Source organism: Emys orbicularis, chromosome 18 (genome assembly GCF_028017835.1).
Source record: "Emys orbicularis isolate rEmyOrb1 chromosome 18, rEmyOrb1.hap1, whole genome shotgun sequence".
NCBI lineage: Eukaryota > Metazoa > Chordata > Testudines > Emydidae > Emys > Emys orbicularis.
The window spans coordinates 176511-197729 of NC_088700.1; the positions used below are offsets into that span (position 1 = coordinate 176511).

The 21219-nt window shown below is 52.8% G+C and overlaps 1 long non-coding RNA gene across 1 annotated transcript; it reads right to left on the bottom strand.

Moving 5' to 3' along the window:
* Positions 1 to 428: 428 nt before the first annotated feature.
* LOC135891169 (uncharacterized) lies at positions 429 to 1671 on the bottom strand. The gene is made up of 3 exons (XR_010562255.1): positions 1591 to 1671; positions 1108 to 1225; positions 429 to 510 (listed from the first exon to the last, which is right to left on the bottom strand). It is a non-coding gene; the product is annotated as an uncharacterized LOC135891169 (long non-coding RNA).
* Positions 1672 to 21219: the final 19548 nt, after the last annotated feature.

Genomic DNA, 21219 nt, shown 5'->3' on the forward strand with positions numbered 1-21219 from the left:
GGTAAGTCGGGAAGGGTGTCGCTGAGGGATGGAGGATTGATTGGAAAGGGGACACTCAGCAGGATCCCTCCCTTACCTGTTCATTTCCAGATCTTTTCACATTGGGGACTCCCCCTCCCCCCGCCATTGTGTAAAGGAGGAGTATTTTACTAAAGAAAGGGTGACTGCCCTGTAATCAGGGTTCAGGTCTCTGTCCCTTTTCTCCTCCCTGTATTGGCCCCCTTAACGGCACCCGACATAGTCACTCTGCAGAGTAGACTCTTGCCCCTCCGCAGCCTTGATACCACAGAGCCCCTACCCAACGTGGAAGCACACGGTCTGTGAAGAAAACTAGAGGGAGCACACATGAGGAATTCAAAGCACTGACCTCTTACTCATAGCCAATTATGAACAGTCCTCAGGTTTCCGCCTCCCAGATATCTGCTTAGAAGGATGTCCAGGTTGCTCAGGTCCACTTGTGCCAGCTTCTTCTGTGGCTGGGGCTCCTGGCCAATTCCTCTGCAAGCGCAGCTTCAAAAGCCAAGCATGAGCCATCACTACACAAATCTCTATTGGTGTGTGAAATCTTGCCCTCATCCCTGCCTCCCTCTCCCATCCCATCTACATCAGCCCCACTGGATGAACAGAAACTGAGTGATCATTTCTCTCGTGGAGCAACAGTGACACCAGGTGGCCTGCCAGGGGAATGCACAAAGCATTTCCCTTAGGCAGTAACAGTGCCACCAGGTGGCCACTCGGTGTAATTGCACAGAACATGTCTCTCATGAAGCAAAAAGGAGACTGCGTGGCTACCCCGGGTAATCACAGAGCATTTCCTTCATGGAGCAATATTGACACCGGGTGGACACTCTGTATAGTTGCACAGAGCATTTCCCAAATAAAGCAACAGTGACACTGGGTGGCTAATCCAGGTAATGCACAAAGCATTTCCCCCATGGAGCAACAGTGGCACTGGGTGGACACCTGGGGTAATGCACAGAGCATTTCCTTAAGGAGCAACAGTGACACTGTGCCGTGATACAGCAGGGCCAGAGAGCAGCAGGAGAATGGTAGAAGAAAACTAGAGTGGTACGGATGAGCAATAGAGTGCCATAATTGTTCACTCACAGCCAGTCATGGAGAAGACAAAGCGGAGGACTGTTCATCTCTGCTTACAAGGATGTCCAGGCTGCTCAGGTTCACTTCTTCCAGTTTCTCCTCCGGCTGGGGCTCCTGGGCGATTCCTCTGCAAACACAGCATATAACCCAAGCAGGAGCCATCACTGCCCAAAGTTCTACTGGTGTACGAGATACTGCCCTCCCTCTCCCATCCACTGTACATCAGCCCCACTTGATGAACAGTGACAGTCAACTCCCACAGTCACCCCCACCACTACCAATGGAGGATCTAGTACCATCATGCTTCTCTTCCCCCTCCCAATGCCCCATTGGGTTGCAGACGCCCCAGACCAAGCCTGTGAGCATGCACCATTGCCCATGTTCTATGCAAGGAGACAGGACAAGGGGAGAGAGAGAGAGTATGTTGGCCAACATATGAGAGCTCAAAGAGAGACACATAGGAAGAAGGACAAACTCACCACCTGTACTCACCTTTCCGGTTCCAGGCCTCTGCTCAGGTGAACATGCTCCTCCCTGTCCAAGAAGATCAGCTGCTCCCAAGATAGGGAAATTCTCCCTCTGCACCCAGAACAAGGAGGAAAACTTTTATTACAAACCGAGCCCCACCTAAAGGGAAGCAGATGTTTGTACTCAGCCTTTACCACACATGTATCTTAGAGGCCACCTGGGGTATTTCTCAGAATGTAGTTGCCCTGGACCAACAGTGACACCCAGTGGCCAATCACGGCAATGCACAGAGCATGTCCCCCAGGCAGCAGCAGTGACACTTGGTGGCCACTCGCGGCAAAGCACAAAGAATTTCCCTCGTCGAGCAACACAGACACTACGTGGCCACTCAGGGTATGGCAGAAACCATTTCCCCCCCACAGCGCTGCAGTGATACTCGGTGGCCAGCCGGGGTAATGCCTGTGCTGTCTGCCTTGGACCATCAATGCCATCCGGTGGCCAGGCAGGGTAACATACAGACTGTGTTTCTCCTGGAGCAGCGGTGACACCCGGTGGCCAGTTGGGGAAAAGCGCAGCGTGCATCTGCCCTGGAGGAGCAGTGACAGCCTGTGGGCAGCAGGGGCAGCACCAGCCCCTTCCTCATTGGGGGAGCTGAGGTGGGGTAGACAGAAAATTGTGGCAGTTGCATCCCCACCACCACCACGAGGCCTCACCCCTCACTGAAGTGCAAGTTCCGCCTCCTCCCCTCAAAGGCTCCGGCCCTTCACCAGCCCAGAGGCCAGAAGCCAGAGCCAGGCAGGGTAGGGCGACTGCTGCGCTAGGTGGCGCAATGATGCAGGCAGCCACAGCGCTCCCCACTCTTGTCCTTGTGCTGGGTGGGGTCCCGGGGCTGTGGCTGCTCCTCAGTTCCCGGCCGCCCTTCGACCGCTCACAGACCTTAAGAGCCGCTCGGGTTGGGGTCGGGCTCCAGGGCCAGCAGAGCCCTCGGGGAGCAGTAACCACGAGGGTTAGGACCCAGGAGCCCAGGCTGGAGCAGGTCAGCCCGGAGTGCTGTGCAGAGCCCTGGACCCTCCACATAACGTGTGTGGTGCAACTTGGTGACTGGAGACACAGGCCAAGGGCTACTCTCAGACCCCTGCTCACGTCCGCTACTGAATATTGCCTGCTTCAGAGAGGATACCTAGAGTGGCATGACCAGGGAAGCTCACCCAGTGATAGAGAAGGAAGAGACTTGAGGACTGAGCATATCCGCCCTCAACCCTCTTCCCGTTACACCTTTAGCATTACAACCAAAAAGCACCCCTTGCAACGGCACCCGACATAGTCACTCTGCAGAGCAGACTCTGGCCCCTCCCCAGCCTCAATCCCACAGAGCCCCGTGCCCAGTGAGGAAGCTCACGGCCTGTGAAGAAAACTAGAGCGAGCACAGATGAGGAATTCCAAGCACTGACAGCTTACTCACAGTCAGTTATGCGGAAGGCAGAAAGCGGAGGACTGTTAATCTCCGCTTACAAGGATGTCCAGGCTGCTCAGGTCCACCTCTGCCAGCTTTTCCTTCGGCTGCTGCTCGACTGTTCCTCTGCAAGCGCCACAAATAAACCAAGCAGGAGCCATCACTCCACAAAACTCAATTGATGGGCAAAATCTTGCCCTCATCCCTGCCTCCCTCTCCCATCCCGTCTACATCGACCCCACTCGATGAACAGAGACTGCGTCAACACTGACAGTGATGCTCCACTCTCGCGCGCACTGCCCCGCGTGATTTTTGTCCCCTCCCACTTCTACATGGCTTCCGAGACCTAGCCAGTGGGGCTGCACACCTAGCACGCCTGCCCGTGTTCAACGAAAGGAGACCGAACAAGTAGAGACAAGGACAGACCGAGAAAGTGGGTCAGACAACACACTAGAGAAGAGAGAGAGAAACATGGAAGGAAGGCAAGAAACTCACCAGCTAGAGTCATCCTCCTAGATGCAATCTTTCGCTGCGGTGGACACACCGCTCCTGGCCAGACAAAATGAGCAGCCCCTGATAACGGGGACCTTGTCTCCCTCGTAGCCACAGCTAGACGGGAACCTTTTCTTACAAACACAGACCAAGCTAACGGCGCATCCCTGCCTGGAGCCATGTGGGCCGTGACCAGACTCCTCACCAAACCAGACACTTAGCTCACTGACAGTGACGGCTGCTCCGCTTCCAGCTAGATGGCATCGCCATAGCCTGGCATCAACAATGCTCACTGTCTCATGGCTCTTGCGCGCCTTCCATCTCACAACGGGGGTGGGCTCTTACCCTTGACTTCTTTCTCCATCCTACTAAGCAGAACACAAGAGGGAAAAACAAAAGTTATCATCGGTGTATGTTCTTCTTCTCCCTGTCCCATTACACCTTTATAGATACAATTAAAAAGCACACAACACACACTCAACCTCTGGAATTGCTGGCCAGAGAATGCTGTGAAAGCCAAGACTATAATAGGGTTCAAAAAAGGATTAGGTCAATTCATGGAGAATAGGTCCATCAATGGCTATTAGTCAGGATGGGCAGGGATGGTGTCCTTATCCTCTGTTTGCCAGAAGCTGGGAATGGGCGACGCAGGATGGATCACTTCACGATTACCTGTTCTATTCATTCCCTCTGAAGCACCTGGTATTAGCCAGTCGGAAGACAGGATACTGGGCTAGATGGACCTTTGGTCTGACCCAGTATTGCCATTCTTACGTTCTAATGTTAAGCAGCCCGTTGCACCTGCACCCAAGAGAGTCACTGTGCAGAGGAGACTATTGTCTCTTCCCCTGGTCGTAATCCCACAGCTAATCCCAAAATAGGTAAATTCTCCTCCCACACCCAGAACAAGGAGGAAAACTTTTATGAGAAACCAAGCCTCACCTAAAGGGAAGCAGCCGTCTGTACTCAGCCTCTACCATGCATTTATCTTAGGCTTCAGCCGTGCCGCTAAAAGTCGTGAAGTGTAGTTATGAGGGAGGCAGAAAGCTGAGGACTGTTCATATCTGCTTAGAAGGATGTCCAAGCTGCTCAGATCCACTTCTGCCAGCTTCTCCTCTGGCTAGGGCTCCTGAACAACAATTCCTCTGTAAGAGCAGCTGCAAAAGCCAAGCAGGAGCCGTCATTACACAGAGCTCTTGCCCTCATCCCTGCCTCCCTCTTCCATCCTATCTACATCTGCCCCCCTCAATGAACAGAGACCGAGTTAACACCGACAGTCACCGCTCCACTCTCGCACCCACTGCCCTGCATGATTTTCGTCCCCTCCTACTTCTCCATGGCTCTCGAGACCTAGCCTGTGGGGACGCACACCTACCACACCTGCCCTTGTCCTATGAAGGGAGACGGCAAAATGAGAGGAGAGGACAGAAAGAGTCCATGGGGCTGGTCTATGGATAAGTTCAGTAGGCATCAGTGGCTTAGTCATATGCAGGGCCGGTGCAACCACTAGGCGAACTAGGCGGTCGCCTAGGGCGCCAAGTGGTTGGGGGCGCCCACTGGGTCTTAGTGTCCACCCTTCTGGTTTTCCTATCCCTTTTCTGACCCTTCCTGCAGGCTCGGAGTCTTCCTGGGAAGGGGATCTAGTAGTTAAAAGAGAAAAAGCCTCCAGCCTGCCAGACCTATTAGCACAACACTGAAATTGTTAAAGAGCCATTCAAGGGGTAATGAAGCCACTGAACAGGCAGTTGCCAACCCCCAGGTATATACTGTCAGTTTCTGAATGTACTGACAAAAACAGTTGTGCATGACGGTCATATTTACTCAGGACATGTCAGTCTACAGGATCTTAGTTTAAAATTTGCTTTAAAAATATTTCATTAGTGAGTTGGTGAAGATTATAAAATCACATCTCTAAAAAATCCTTGCATAGATTTTTAGATGCACAATCATCTTTAGCCTTAAATGCTTGGATCTTCAGACATATGATTTTTTAAATAAATCCTTCAAAAGACCTCCCTTATCTAAAATACACATTTTAATTGGAAGTAAGTTTTTTTACTATAGTAAAGTCTTCCAGTCCTTTCTGCTCATCCATTTCTCCCTTCACCCCCTCTCCCCCAACCCCCATTGAAGAGAGCCCTTAAATGGACAACAGCCCTTTGCTTCCAGATAGTCAGAAGTAAAGAAAGGGAAACTCTTTGTCCAGCTATCTTTTGATGAACTAGTTTTAAGCAAAATCAGTACCTTAGTAAGATATAAAATCCTTTGTTATGCCTAAAATCTTTGGAAACATATTTTTTAAAGTTGGTGAAATTTCATAAACATGTGTATTGTTATGGAGATCACACACAGAAAATTAGTGTTCCCTTTTTCTAAAAGCAATGAACATTGTTATGAACACACTAAACCTCTGTAACTGATTAATTTAAAATATTGTCTGTTTCAGTGAGTTAAATATGTAGTAATCTGGAATGATAACTTTATGAAGGTTTAAGAGTACATTTAAAATATAAAATCAGCTTAGAAATACTGATTAAGAAAATGTAAAACAGAGAAGAGCTGCATCATGTATTCCATAATATTTAATGTTGTAGTAAGGGTGAGTAAGCTGTCTTTCTGAATACAAAGTTTTTGCAAATAAATGTCTGACAAACTTCAGGGCATATCAAAAAACCTGTGACTGACATTTTTTATTCCCAAGTTTAGTGCTTTTAATTAGGTACCTTCTGCATGTCCATTCCACGTGAGGGAGAGGATACAGGGATCTCTGTGGGGAACTGTGACTCTAAGCCACCGTGAGGCGGGCCGGGCATCTTGTTATTCTTTCTGCTTTGTCCCTCCGCCCCCGCCGGGCTGCAAGCTCAGGCTGCCGTCAGGCATAGGGGCACCAGTTTAATAATACTGCATAGGGCCCCATAAATCCTAAGGATGGCCCTAGGGGAGCCAAAAAGCGGTGCCCTTGCTCGGCAGGGAAGAACTGCCTTCCGGAGACCCCAGAGAGCCAGAACGTCGGCTTGCGGGGGCGGCGAGCCCCAGCCATGGAGGAACCAGCGCGGCGCAGGGGGGCAGCAGCCCTGCAAAGGCGGCAGCGCCGCTAGCGGGTAGCAGCCGTGCCCCTTGCCCCTCCTGCCCAGGTTGCGGACAGGCGCCCCCCCGGGGGTTCCTGCAGGCTGCAGCAGATGCATGCGGGCAGAGGCCCCCGTGTGTCCCCCAGGTCCCCCCTCGCTGTGCTCGGGGTCTGCGGCTCCCGGGCATGTGAGCCACTGCCGGGGCGCGGGGCCCTGAGCCTGCTCTTGGAGCGGCAGCAATGGTGGCAGCTCACACTCCCGGGAGCCAAAAAGCCTAAGCGCAGCGAGGGAGGAGCCGGGGGACGCATGGAGACCACTGCCCGCATGCATTCACTGCATGGAGCAACAGTGACACTTTGTGGCCACCGAAGGTAATCCACAAAGCATTTCCTTCATGGAGCAACAGCGACACCATGTGGCCACACGAGGTAATGCACAGAGCATTTCCTTCATGGAGCAACAGTGACACCGTGTGGCCACGCCGGGTAATGCACAGAGCATTTCTTTAAGGAGCAACAGTGACACCGTGTGGCCACACGAGGTAATGCACAGAGCATTTCCTTCATGGAGCAACAGTGACACTGGGTGGCCACGCGGGGTAATGCACCAACCATTTTCTACATGGAGCAACAGTGACACCGTGTGGCCACACGAGGTAATGCACAGAGCATTTCCTTCATGGAGCAACAGTGACACCGTGTGGCCACGCCGGGTAATGCACAGAGCATTTCTTTAAGGAGCAACAGTGACACCGTGTGGCCACGCTAGGTAATGCACAGAGCATTTCCTGCATGGAGCAACAGTGACACTGTGTGGCCACGCGAGGTAATGCACAAACCATTTTCTACATGGAGCAACAGTGACACCGTGTGGCCACGCGAAGTAATGCACAGAGCATTTCCTGCATGCAGCAACAGTGACACCGTGTGGCCACGCTAGGTAATGCACAGAGCATTTCTTAAAGGAGCAATAGTGACACCGTATGGCCACGTGAAGTAATGCACAGAGCATTTTCTGCATGCAGCAACACTGACACCGTGTGGCCAGGCCGGGTAATGCACAGAGCATTTCTTTAAGGAACAACAGTGACACCGTGTGGCCAGGCCGGGTAATGCACAGAGCATTTCTTTAAGGAGCAACAGTGACACCGTGTGGCCACGCGGGGTAATGCACAGAGCATTTCCTGCATGGAGCAACAGTGACACCGTGTGGCCACGCTAGGTAATGCACAGAGCATTTCCTGCATGGAGCAACAGTGACACTGTGTGGCCACGTGAAGTAATGCACAGAACATTTTCTGCATGCAGCAACAGTGACACTGTGTGGCCACGCGGGGTAATGCACAGAGCATTTCCTGCATGGAGCAACAGTGACACCGTGTGGCCACGCGGGGTAATGCACAGAGCATTTCCTGCATGGAGCAACAGTGACACCGTGTGGCCACGCTAGGTAATGCACAGAGCATTTCCTGCATGGAGCAACAGTGACACCGTGTGGCCACGCGGGGTAATGCACAGAGCATTTCCTGCATGGAGCAACAGTGACACCGTGTGGCCACGCTAGGTAATGCACAGAGCATTTCCTGCATGGAGCAACAGTGACACTGTGTGGCCACGCGGGATAATGCAAAGAGCATTTCATTCATGGAGCAACAGTGACACCGTATGGCCATGTGGGGTAATGCACAGAGCATTTCCTGCATGGAGCAACAGTGACACTGTGTGGCCACACGAGGTAAAGCACAGAGCATTTCCTTCATGGAGCAACAGTGACACTGTGTGGCCACGCGGGATAATGCAGAGAGCATTTCCTTCATGGAGTAACTGTGACACCATGTGGCCACGCGAGGTAATGCACACAGCATTTCCTTCATGGAGCAACAGTGACACTGTGTGGCCACGCGGGGTAATGCACAGAGCATTTCCTGCATGGAGCAACAGTGACACCGTGTGGCCACGCTAGGTAATGCACAGAGCATTTCCTGCATGGAGCAACAGTGACACTGTGTGGCCACGTGAAGTAATGCACAGAGCATTTCCTGCATGGAGCAACAGTGACACTGTGTGGCCACGTGAAGTAATGCACAGAACATTTTCTGCATGCAGCAACAGTGACACTGTGTGGCCACGCGGGGTAATGCACAGAGCATTTCCTGCATGGAGCAACAGTGACACCGTGTGGCCACGCTAGGTAATGGCACAGAGCATTTCCTGCATGGAGCAACAGTGACACTGTGTGGCCACGTGAAGTAATGCACAGAACATTTTCTGCATGCAGGAACAGTGACACTGTGTGGCCACGCGGGGTAATGCACAGAGCATTTCCTGCATGGAGCAACAGTGACACCGTGTGGCCACGCTAGGTAATGCACAGAGCATTTCCTGCATGGAGCAACAGTGACACCGTGTGGCCACGCGGGGTAATGCACAGAGCATTTCCTGCATGGAGCAACAGTGACACCGTGTGGCCACGCTAGGTAATGCACAGAGCATTTCCTGCATGGAGCAACAGTGACACTGTGTGGCCACGTGAAGTAATGCACAGAACATTTTCTGCATGCAGCAACAGTGACACTGTGTGGCCACGCGGGGTAATGCACAGAGCATTTCCTGCATGGAGCAACAGTGACACCGTGTGGCCACGCTAGGTAATGGCACAGAGCATTTCCTGCATGGAGCAACAGTGACACTGTGTGGCCACGTGAAGTAATGCACAGAACATTTTCTGCATGCAGCAACAGTGACACCGTGTGGCCAGGCCGGGTAATGCACAGAGCATTTCTTTAAGGAGCAACAGTGACACCGTGTGGCCACGCGGGGTAATGCACAGAGCATTTCCTGCATGGAGCAACAGTGACACCGTGTGGCCACGCTAGGTAATGCACAGAGCATTTCCTGCATGGAGCAACAGTGACACTGTGTGGCCACGTGAAGTAATGCACAGAACATTTTCTGCATGCAGCAACAGTGACACTGTGTGGCCACGCGGGGTAATGCACAGAGCATTTCCTGCATGGAGCAACAGTGACACCGTGTGGCCACGCTAGGTAATGGCACAGAGCATTTCCTGCATGGAGCAACAGTGACACTGTGTGGCCACGTGAAGTAATGCACAGAACATTTTCTGCATGCAGGAACAGTGACACTGTGTGGCCACGCGGGGTAATGCACAGAGCATTTCCTGCATGGAGCAACAGTGACACCGTGTGGCCACGCTAGGTAATGCACAGAGCATTTCCTGCATGGAGCAACAGTGACACTGTGTGGCCACGTGAAGTAATGCACAGAACATTTTCTGCATGCAGCAACAGTGACACTGTGTGGCCACGCGGGGTAATGCACAGAGCATTTCCTGCATGGAGCAACAGTGACACCGTGTGGCCACGCGGGGTAATGCACAGAGCATTTCCTGCATGGAGCAACAGTGACACCGTGTGGCCACGCTAGGTAATGCACAGAGCATTTCCTGCATGGAGCAACAGTGACACTGTGTGGCCACGTGAAGTAATGCACAGAACATTTTCTGCATGCAGCAACAGTGACACTGTGTGGCCACGCGGGGTAATGCACAGAGCATTTCCTGCATGGAGCAACAGTGACACCGTGTGGCCACGCTAGGTAATGCACAGAGCATTTCCTGCATGGAGCAACAGTGACACTGTGTGGCCACGTGAAGTAATGCACAGAACATTTTCTGCATGCAGCAACAGTGACACTGTGTGGCCACGCGGGGTAATGCACAGAGCATTTCCTGCATGGAGCAACAGTGACACCGTGTGGCCACGCTAGGTAATGGCACAGAGCATTTCCTGCATGGAGCAACAGTGACACTGTGTGGCCACGTGAAGTAATGCACAGAACATTTTCTGCATGCAGCAACAGTGACACCGTGTGGCCAGGCCGGGTAATGCACAGAGCATTTCTTTAAGGAGCAACAGTGACACCGTGTGGCCACGCGGGGTAATGCACAGAGCATTTCCTGCATGGAGCAACAGTGACACCGTGTGGCCACGCTAGGTAATGCACAGAGCATTTCCTGCATGGAGCAACAGTGACACTGTGTGGCCACGTGAAGTAATGCACAGAACATTTTCTGCATGCAGCAACAGTGACACTGTGTGGCCACGCGGGGTAATGCACAGAGCATTTCCTGCATGGAGCAACAGTGACACCGTGTGGCCACGCTAGGTAATGGCACAGAGCATTTCCTGCATGGAGCAACAGTGACACTGTGTGGCCACGTGAAGTAATGCACAGAACATTTTCTGCATGCAGGAACAGTGACACTGTGTGGCCACGCGGGGTAATGCACAGAGCATTTCCTGCATGGAGCAACAGTGACACCGTGTGGCCACGCTAGGTAATGCACAGAGCATTTCCTGCATGGAGCAACAGTGACACTGTGTGGCCACGCCGGGTAATGCACAGAGCATTTCTTTAAGGAGCAACAGTGACACCGTGTGGCCACACGAGGTAATGCACAGAGCATTTCCTGCATGGAGCAACAGTGACACTGTGTGGCCACGCTAGGTAATGCACAGAGCATTTCCTGCATGGAGCAACAGTGACACTGTGTGGCCACGTGAAGTAATGCACAGAACATTTTCTGCATGCAGCAACAGTGACACTGTGTGGCCACGCGGGGTAATGAACAGAGCATTTCCTGCATGGAGCAACAGTGACACCGTGTGGCCACGCTAGGTAATGGCACAGAGCATTTCCTGCATGGAGCAACAGTGACACTGTGTGGCCACGTGAAGTAATGCACAGAACATTTTCTGCATGCAGGAACAGTGACACTGTGTGGCCACGCGGGGTAATGCACAGAGCATTTCCTGCATGGAGCAACAGTGACACCGTGTGGCCACGCTAGGTAATGCACAGAGCATTTCCTGCATGGAGCAACAGTGACACCGTGTGGCCACGCGGGGTAATGCACAGAGCATTTCCTGCATGGAGCAACAGTGACACCGTGTGGCCACGCTAGGTAATGCACAGAGCATTTCCTGCATGGAGCAACAGTGACACCGTGTGGCCACGCTAGGTAATGGCACAGAGCATTTCCTGCATGGAGCAACAGTGACACTGTGTGGCCACGTGAAGTAATGCACAGAACATTTTCTGCATGCAGGAACAGTGACACTGTGTGGCCACGCGGGGTAATGCACAGAGCATTTCCTGCATGGAGCAACAGTGACACCGTGTGGCCACGCTAGGTAATGCACAGAGCATTTCCTGCATGGAGCAACAGTGACACCGTGTGGCCACGCGGGGTAATGCACAGAGCATTTCCTGCATGGAGCAACAGTGACACCGTGTGGCCACGCTAGGTAATGCACAGAGCATTTCCTGCATGGAGCAACAGTGACACTGTGTGGCCACGCCGGGTAATGCACAGAGCATTTCTTTAAGGAGCAACAGTGACACCGTTTGGCCACACGAGGTAATGCACAGAGCATTTCCTGCATGGAGCAACAGTGACACTGTGTGGCCACGCGGGATAATGCAGAGAGCATTTCCTTAAGGAGCAACAGTGACACTGTGTGGCCACGCGAGGTAATGCACAGAGCATTTCCTTCATGGAGCAACAGTGACACTGTGTGGCCACGTGGGATAATGCAGAGAGCATTTCCTTAAGGAGCAACAGTGACACTGTGTGGCCACGCGAGGTAATGCACAGAGCATTTCATTCATGGTACAACAGTGACACCGTGTGGCCACCGAAGGTAATGCACAGAGCATTTCCTGCATGGAGCAACAGTGACACCGTGTGGCCACGTGAAGTAATGCACAGAGCATTTCCTGCATGGAGCAACAGTGACACTGTGTGGCCACGTGAAGTAATGCACAGAGCATTTTCTGCATGCAGCAACACTGACACTGTGTGGCCACGCAAGGTAATGCACAGAACATTTTCTGCATGCAGCAACAGTGACACCATGTGGCCACACGAGGTAATGCACAGAGCATTTCCTTCATGGAGCAACAGTGACACTGTGTGGCCACGTGAGGTAATGCACAGAGCATTTCTTTAAGGAGCAACAGTGACACTGTGTGGCCACGCGAGGTAATGCACAGAGCATTTCATTCATGGTACAACAGTGACACCGTGTGGCCACCGAAGGTAATGCACAGAGCATTTCCTTCATGGAGCAACAGTGACACCGTGTGGCCACGCCGGGTAATGCACAGAGCATTTCTTTAAGGAGCAACAGTGACACCGTATGGCCATGCGGGATAATGCACACAGCATTTCCTTCATGGAGTAACTGTGACACCATGTGGCCACGCGAGGTAATGCACACAGCATTTCCTTCATGGAGCAACAGTGACACTGTGTGGCCACGCGGGGTAATGCACAGAGCATTTCCTGCATGGAGCAACAGTGACACCGTGTGGCCACGCTAGGTAATGCACAGAGCATTTCCTGCATGGAGCAACAGTGACACTGTGTGGCCACGTGAAGTAATGTACAGAACATTTTCTGCATGCAGCAACAGTGACACCGTGTGGCCACGCCGGGTAATGCACAGAGCATTTCTTTAAGGAGCAACAGTGACACCGTGTGGCCACACGAGGTAATGCACAGAGCATTTCCTTCATGGAGCAACAGTGACACTGTGTGGCCACGCGGGATAATGCAGAGAGCATTTCCTTAAGGAGCAACAGTGACACTGTGTGGCCACGCGAGGTAATGCACAGAGCATTTCCTTCATGGAGCAACAGTGACACTGTGTGGCCACGCGGGATAATGCAGAGAGCATTTCCTTAAGGAGCAACAGTGACACTGTGTGGCCACGCGAGGTAATGCACAGAGCATTTCATTCATGGTACAACAGTGACACCGTGTGGCCACCGAAGGTAATGCACAGAGCATTTCCTGCATGGAGCAACAGTGACACCGTGTGGCCACGTGAAGTAATGCACAGAGCATTTCCTGCATGGAGCAACAGTGACACTGTGTGGCCACGTGAAGTAATGCACAGAGCATTTTCTGCATGCAGCAACACTGACACTGTGTGGCCACGCAAGGTAATGCACAGAACATTTTCTGCATGCAGCAACAGTGACACCGTGTGGCCACGCCGGGTAATGCACAGAGCATTTCTTTAAGGAGCAACAGTGACACCATGTGGCCACACGAGGTAATGCACAGAGCATTTCCTTCATGGAGCAACAGTGACACTGTGTGGCCACGTGAGGTAATGCACAGAGCATTTCTTTAAGGAGCAACAGTGACACTGTGTGGCCACGTGGGGTAATGCACAGAGCATTTCCTGCATGGAGCAACAGTGACACCGTGTGGCCACGCTAGGTAATGCACAGAGCATTTCCTGCATGGAGCAACAGTGACACTGTGTAGCCACGTGAAGTAATGCACAGAACATTTTCTGCATGCAGCAACAGTGACACTGTGTGGCCACGCGGGGTAATGCACAGAGCATTTCCTGCATGGAGCAACAGTGACACCGTGTGGCCACGCTAGGTAATGCACAGAGCATTTCTTTAAGGAGCAACAGTGACACCGTGTGGCCACGCGGGGTAATGCACAGAGCATTTCCTGCATGGAGCAACAGTGACACCGTGTGGCCACGCTAGGTAATGCACAGAGCATTTCCTGCATGGAGGAACAGTGACACTGTGTGGCCACGTGAAGTAATGCACAGAACATTTTCTGCATGCAGCAACAGTGACACCGTGTGGCCACGCCGGGTAATGCACAGAGCATTTCTTTAAGGAGCAACAGTGACACCGTGTGGCCACACGAGGTAATGCACAGAGCATTTCCTGCATGGAGCAACAGTGACACTGTGTGGCCACGCGAGGTAATGCACAGAGCATTTCATTCATGGTACAACAGTGACACCGTGTGGCCACCGAAGGTAATGCACAGAGCATTTCCTGCATGGAGCAACAGTGACACCGTGTGGCCACGTGAAGTAATGCACAGAGCATTTCCTGCATGGAGCAACAGTGACACTGTGTGGCCACGTGAAGTAATGCACAGAGCATTTTCTGCATGCAGCAACACTGACACTGTGTGGCCACGCAAGGTAATGCACAGAACATTTTCTGCATGCAGCAACAGTGACACCGTGTGGCCACGCCGGGTAATGCACAGAGCATTTCTTTAAGGAGCAACAGTGACACCATGTGGCCACACGAGGTAATGCACAGAGCATTTCCTTCATGGAGCAACAGTGACACTGTGTGGCCACGTGAGGTAATGCACAGAGCATTTCTTTAAGGAGCAACAGTGACACTGTGTGGCCACGCGAGGTAATGCACAGAGCATTTCCTTCATGGAGCAACAGTGACACCGTGTGGCCACGCCGGGTAATGCACAGAGCATTTCTTTAAGGAGCAACAGTGACACCGTATGGCCATGCGGGATAATGCACACAGCATTTCCTTCATGGAGTAACTGTGACACCATGTGGCCACGCGAGGTAATGCACACAGCATTTCCTTCATGGAGCAACAGTGACACTGTGTGGCCACGCGGGGTAATGCACAGAGCATTTCCTGCATGGAGCAACAGTGACACCGTGTGGCCACGCTAGGTAATGCACAGAGCATTTCCTGCATGGAGCAACAGTGACACTGTGTGGCCACGTGAAGTAATGCACAGAACATTTTCTGCATGCAGCAACAGTGACACCGTGTGGCCACGCCGGGTAATGCACAGAGCATTTCTTTAAGGAGCAACAGTGACACCGTGTGGCCACATGAGGTAATGCACAGAGCATTTCCTTCATGGAGCAACAGTGACACTGTGTGGCCACGCGAGGTAATGCACAGAGCATTTCCTTCATGGAGCAACAGTGACACTGTGTGGCCACGCGGGATAATGCAGAGAGCATTTCCTTAAGGAGCAACAGTGACACTGTGTGGCCACGCGAGGTAATGCACAGAGCATTTCATTCATGGTACAACAGTGACACCGTGTGGCCACCGAAGGTAATGCACAGAGCATTTCCTGCATGGAGCAACAGTGACACCGTGTGGCCACGTGAAGTAATGCACAGAGCATTTCCTGCATGGAGCAACAGTGACACTGTGTGGCCACGTGAAGTAATGCACAGAGCATTTTCTGCATGCAGCAACACTGACACTGTGTGGCCACGCAAGGTAATGCACAGAACATTTTCTGCATGCAGCAACAGTGACACCGTGTGGCCACGCCGGGTAATGCACAGAGCATTTCTTTAAGGAGCAACAGTGACACCGTGTGGCCACACGAGGTAATGCACAGAGCATTTCCTTCATGGAGCAACAGTGACACTGTGTGGCCACGTGGGGTAATGCACAAAGCATTTCCTTCATGAGGGGTCTGGGGTGGAGGTGTGGATGAGGAGTTTGGGATGTGGGAGGGGCTTAAGGCTGGGGCAGAGGGTTGGGATGCGGGGTTCAGGAGGGGGCTCAGGGCTGGGGCAGAGGCTTGGGATGCGGGGGGAGAGGGGAGAGCTCTGACTGGGGGTTCAGGCTCTAGGGTGGGGCCAGGGAGGAGCAGTTTGGGGTGCAGGCAGGCTGCCCTAAGGCTGGTGCCAGAGCACTCCCCCCAGCCGGAGGGCCGACAGGGAGGGAGCAGGGGGCTCCGGAGAAGGGCCCGCTCTCCCCCTTGCCGGCAGCAGGGAGCTCCGGGCCTGGGGAGAGGCCCACAGCAGCCCTGCAAGCCCCAACTTGCTCCCCTACCCAGTTCCCGCCCACCCCCTATCTCTCTCCTCTTCAGGTCCCTGCCCCGTGGCCCTTTAGAGCTGCTGCACGGCTAGTTATAGCCAGCTGCGCGGCCGCGCAGCTTAGAGGGAATTTAGCACACTTAGGGTCGATGGGAGCCGCCACTGGCTCGCGGGCCTTGCAATGCAGAACATTGATTTATTATCTGAATTATCGTAGCAAATGGCCCATGACCCCATTGTGCTAGGCGCTGTACGCAAAGGGAATAAAGAGACAGTCCCTGCCCCTGCCCTAGTCTATGCCATCTCTAACAATAACAACTCCTGGCTAATGTCCCATGTAAGGGACAGCCCCAAATCCCTGCCTTTGTATCTCCTCTGAACAACCCGGGAATAGCAACACTTGCTTCTCCAGTCCCATGACGCACCCAAACAACCCTGTAGTTCAGTTAACAGCACAGCTGCAGGGGCTGGGGGCGCTGCCCTCACAGGTGTTCCCCTTACCTTGCGCTCTGATGGGCTGGGAGCACAGAGCGCAGTTTGTATGGGAGCAGGGCAGCAGCAGCTGCTCCTGAGGACTTCCAATAAAAGTCATAAGAACTTAAGAATGGGACCCTGGGTCTGACCCGGTAGGGCATCTAGCCCAGTATCCTGTCTTCCCACAGTGGCCAGTGCCAGGTGCCCCAGAGGTAATGAACAGAACAGGGAATCATCAAGAGATCCATCCCCTGTCGCCCATTCCCAGCTTCTGGCAAACAGAGGTTAGGGACACCATCCCTGCCCCTCCTGGCTAATAGCCATTGATGCATTTATCCTCCGTGAACTTATCTAGTTCTTTTTTGAACCCTGTTATAGTCTTGGCCTTCACAACATCCTCTGGCAAGGAGTTCCACAGGCTGACTGTGCATTGTGTGAAGAAATACTTGCTTTTATTTCTTTTAAACCTGCTGCCTATTAATTTCATTTGGTGACCCCTAGTTCTTGTATTATGAGAAGTAGTAAACAACACTTCCTTATCTACTTTCTCTACACCAGTCATGATTTTATAGACCTCAATCATATCTCCCCTTAGCCGTCTCTTTTCCATGCTGAAAAGTCCCAGTCTTATTAATCTCTCCTCATACGGAAGCCGTTCCATACCCCTAATCATTTTTGTTGCCCTTTTCTGAATCTTATATTAGAATTGGATATCTTTTTTGAGATGGGGTGACCACATCTGCACACAGTATTCAAGATGTGGGCGTACCATGGATTTATATAGAGGCAACATGATATTTTCTACCCTATCTTTTAACCAGTTACCAATCCATAAGAGCACCTTCCCTCTTATCCCATGACAGCTTACTTTGCGTAAGAGCCTTTGGTGAGGGACCTTGTCAAAGGCTTTCTGAAAATCTAAGTACACTATAGCCACTGGATCCTCTTGGTCCACGTGCTTGTTGACCCCCTCAAAGAAGTCAACGTTCAGTGGTCCGGCGCTTCTCCCTGTTGTCTGCGTATGTCCCTGTCATAAACATACAACTAAGGGTAGCATAAAATCCCTCTTTACCCTGTAAAGGGTTAATTCCTCTTTTACCTGCCCTGTTGTCATTTGTGCCCCCTAAACTCGCACCCTGCTCTGCCATTGCCTGAATGTGCTGCTGAATGGGGGTCTCTTGCAGGGCAGACAATGCATTGCCTCTGCCCTGGTGCAATCTAGCCTTCGAGGGGAAGGAGGACCGGTCATCAGGCTGAGCAGGGCTGACTTTGTCAGCTCCTTGGAGTTAGATGACTGGATTAAAGAGCACTAGATCAGCATAATAAGTAGAAAAGCATATGCTTGTCCAAAAAGCCCCTGACAGATTGCAGCCTGCAGTGGTCTAAAGATGTACGGAGCAACTTGGCACCACATCAGCCAGTAAACCGATTGCCCACTGAGCTGAAAATACAGACGTATCAACTGCAAAACTGACCATGCAAAAACAATAACAAAAGTCTGGTTTTTGATCAATACAACGCTGGCAACTGCACTGCCAAGGTCACCCAGCGTCCCTGGGCTTACCCCACTGGGCCCAGAGCTGCAACTCCTCCTGTATTTTTATAGCACCTTTTATCCCCAAATGCGTTCCAACCCTACGCAAAGAGCACCGCTGAAATGCAGCCACATCTGGGGGTCAGGGTGACAGCTGACTGGCTAAGTAGCAGATTGTAGAACAGGGACGGCTGGGCGAAGGGATATTTCGCTAAGGACTTCCAAGGAAAACCCCATCCTCTTGCAGAAAAAAACATCTCTGGCAGGTCCTGCTGCTCTAAGGACTTACCTGGAAGCCCCCCACAGAATACTGTACGGTGTATGGAGCTCAGCTTCTCCAGCTATCTGCCGCCAATAGCAGGCTCACTGGAAATAGCTACAACAGGGAGCTTAGAGGCCATAATAAAGTGAAGGGCTGGGCCCATGCTGTCATTTACCAAAGAGTCCTGGAGAGTTCACACCAGGTGGTCCAGTCCCCAAAGCCATCCCCTCCTGCATTCCATGGCTCTCAGCATGGCAGTGAGGATCATATGCATACAAAAGAGCCAGGCCTGGGCAAAGCAGCTAACTTTGGCAGGGCCGCCCAGAGGATTCAGGGGGCCTGGGGTCTTCGGCGGCGGGGGGTCCCTGCCGCCGAATTGCCGCCGAAGACCCGGCACTTCGGCGTCGGGTCCCGGGGCGGAAGGACCCCCCGCTGCGGGTCTTCAGGGCACTTCGGCGGCGGGTCCCGGAGTGGAAGAAGCTTCGGGGGCCCGGGCCCCGCAAGAGTTTTCCGGGGCCCCCGGAGCGAGTGAAGAACCCCGCTCCAGGGGCCCCGAAAAACTCTCGTGGGGGCCCCTGTGGGGCCCGGGGCAAATTGCCCCACTTGCCCCCCCCCCCCCCCTCTGGGCAGCCCTGAACTTTGGGCCCATTCCTGCTCCAGCTGGACTCAGCAGCAAAGCTCCAATTGGTTTCAATGGCAGCAGGATCAGACCCGGTGGATTCACCCCCACCCCCACCCACCCCCGAACCCTCCAGGTACAGCCTTTCTCCGCTGACATTCCTTAGCCAAAATCCGCTCCTGCCCATGTTTTTAGACTAGAAATGTCTCCTACAACAGCACTTTAATGCACACTAATGTAGGAAACTGCACTGCCTGGCTTCCTGCCCCTCAGTCATCTAGGCCCTAACATTCAGAGCTGAGCTACATTTCCAAATATATTGATTTCAGTTACAACACAGAATGCAAAGTGTACAGTGCTCACTTTACAATGCAAATATTTGTAATCAAAAGTAATATAAACAGATAAAAGAGGTGTTGGGAGGAAAAATCACTAAGGGGGCTGGCGCTGACAGGGCAGGATGTGTTGGGAGGGAAATCCCAGAGGTAGGTTTTGCTGATTGGGCAGGAGGTGGTGGGCGGGGAAATCACTGAGGCACCTTGCACTGATTGGGTAGGAGGCGCTGGGCGGGAAAAGTCACTGAGGTGGCTGGCGCTGACTGGGCAGAAGATGTTGGGAGGGAAAGTCCAGAGGTGGGTTTCGCTGACTGGGTGGGAGGTGCTGGGCTAGAAAATCACTGAGGGGGCTGGTGCTGACTAGGTAGGAAGCGCTGGGCGGGAAAGCCCTGAGGTGGGTTTTGCTGGTTGGGCAGGAGGTGCTGGGCAGGAAAATCACTGAGGCAGCTCGCACTGACAGGGTAGGAGGCGCAGGGCGGGAAAAGTCACTGAGGGGATTGGCGCTGACTGGGTAGGAGGTGTTGGGAGGGAAAGCCCAGAGGTGGGTTTCGCTGACTGGGTGGGAGGTGCTGGGCTAGAAAATCACTGAGGGGACTGGTGCTGACTAGGTAGGAAGCGCTGGGCGGGAAAGCCCTGAGGTGGGTTTTGCTGATTGGGCAGGAGGTGCTGGGCAGGAAAATCACTGAGGCAGCTCGCGCTGACAGGGTAGGAGGCGCAGGGCGGGAAAAGTCACTGAGGGGGTTGGCGCTGACTGGGTAGGAGGAGTTGGGAGGGAAAGCCCAGAGGTGGGTTGCGCAGACTGGGTAAGAGGTGTTGGGTGGGAAGATCACTAAGGCTGCTCGCGCTGACTGGGTAGTAGGCGCTGGGCAGGAAAGGTCACTGAGACGGCTGGTGCTGATTCGGTAGGTGGTGCTGGGCAGGAAAAGTCACTGAGGGGCTGGCACTGACTGGGCAGGAGTCTCTGACTGGGAAAATCACTGAGGTGGCTCGTGCTGAGTGGGTAGAGGTGTTGGGAGGGAAAGCCCAGAGGTGGGTTTTGCTGACTGGGTGGGAGGTGTTGGGCTGGAAAATCACTGAGAGGGCTGATGCTGACTAGGTAGGAGGTGCTGAGCGGGAAAGCCCTGAGGTGGGTTTTGCTGACAGGGCAGGAGGTGTTGGGCGGGAAAAGTCACTGAGGGGGTTGGCGCTGACTGGGTAGGCGGTGTTGGGAGGGAAGCCCAGAGGTGTGTTTTGCTGATTGGGCAGGAGGTGCTGGGCAGAAAAATCACTGAGGCATCTCAGTGGGCAGAAGGTGATGGGTCAAAAACCATGGAAGCCAACCTCAAGGAGTGGGCAGGAGGTACTGGGCAGGTAACCCTGTAGATGATACCCTTACTGGAGAAGAGACATGGAAAGGAAAGGGGAACAGACTCTACTACTGATATTACAAAAAGTACTGGGTAGGAAACTCCTAAAGCAGCTTGAACTCACTAGACAAATGGCCCTAGGGGGCAAATGTGTGTGCAGGCTTGAGCTTACCCGAAAAAAGATGCTAAGCAGGAAACCTAAAGCAGTTTGTGCTGACTAGGCAGAAGGTGCTGAGTTCTCGAGAAAGCACTCCTAACTTCTGCAACACACAAGTGCTGAAAACTAGGAATTAGGGTAATTTCCATACGGGAAGATTACCTTGTAATCCTGCTGTCTAATGAGCCACACCTAAACTAGGGGAGCCTTTCTGGGCCTGTGGCTGAGAGATTC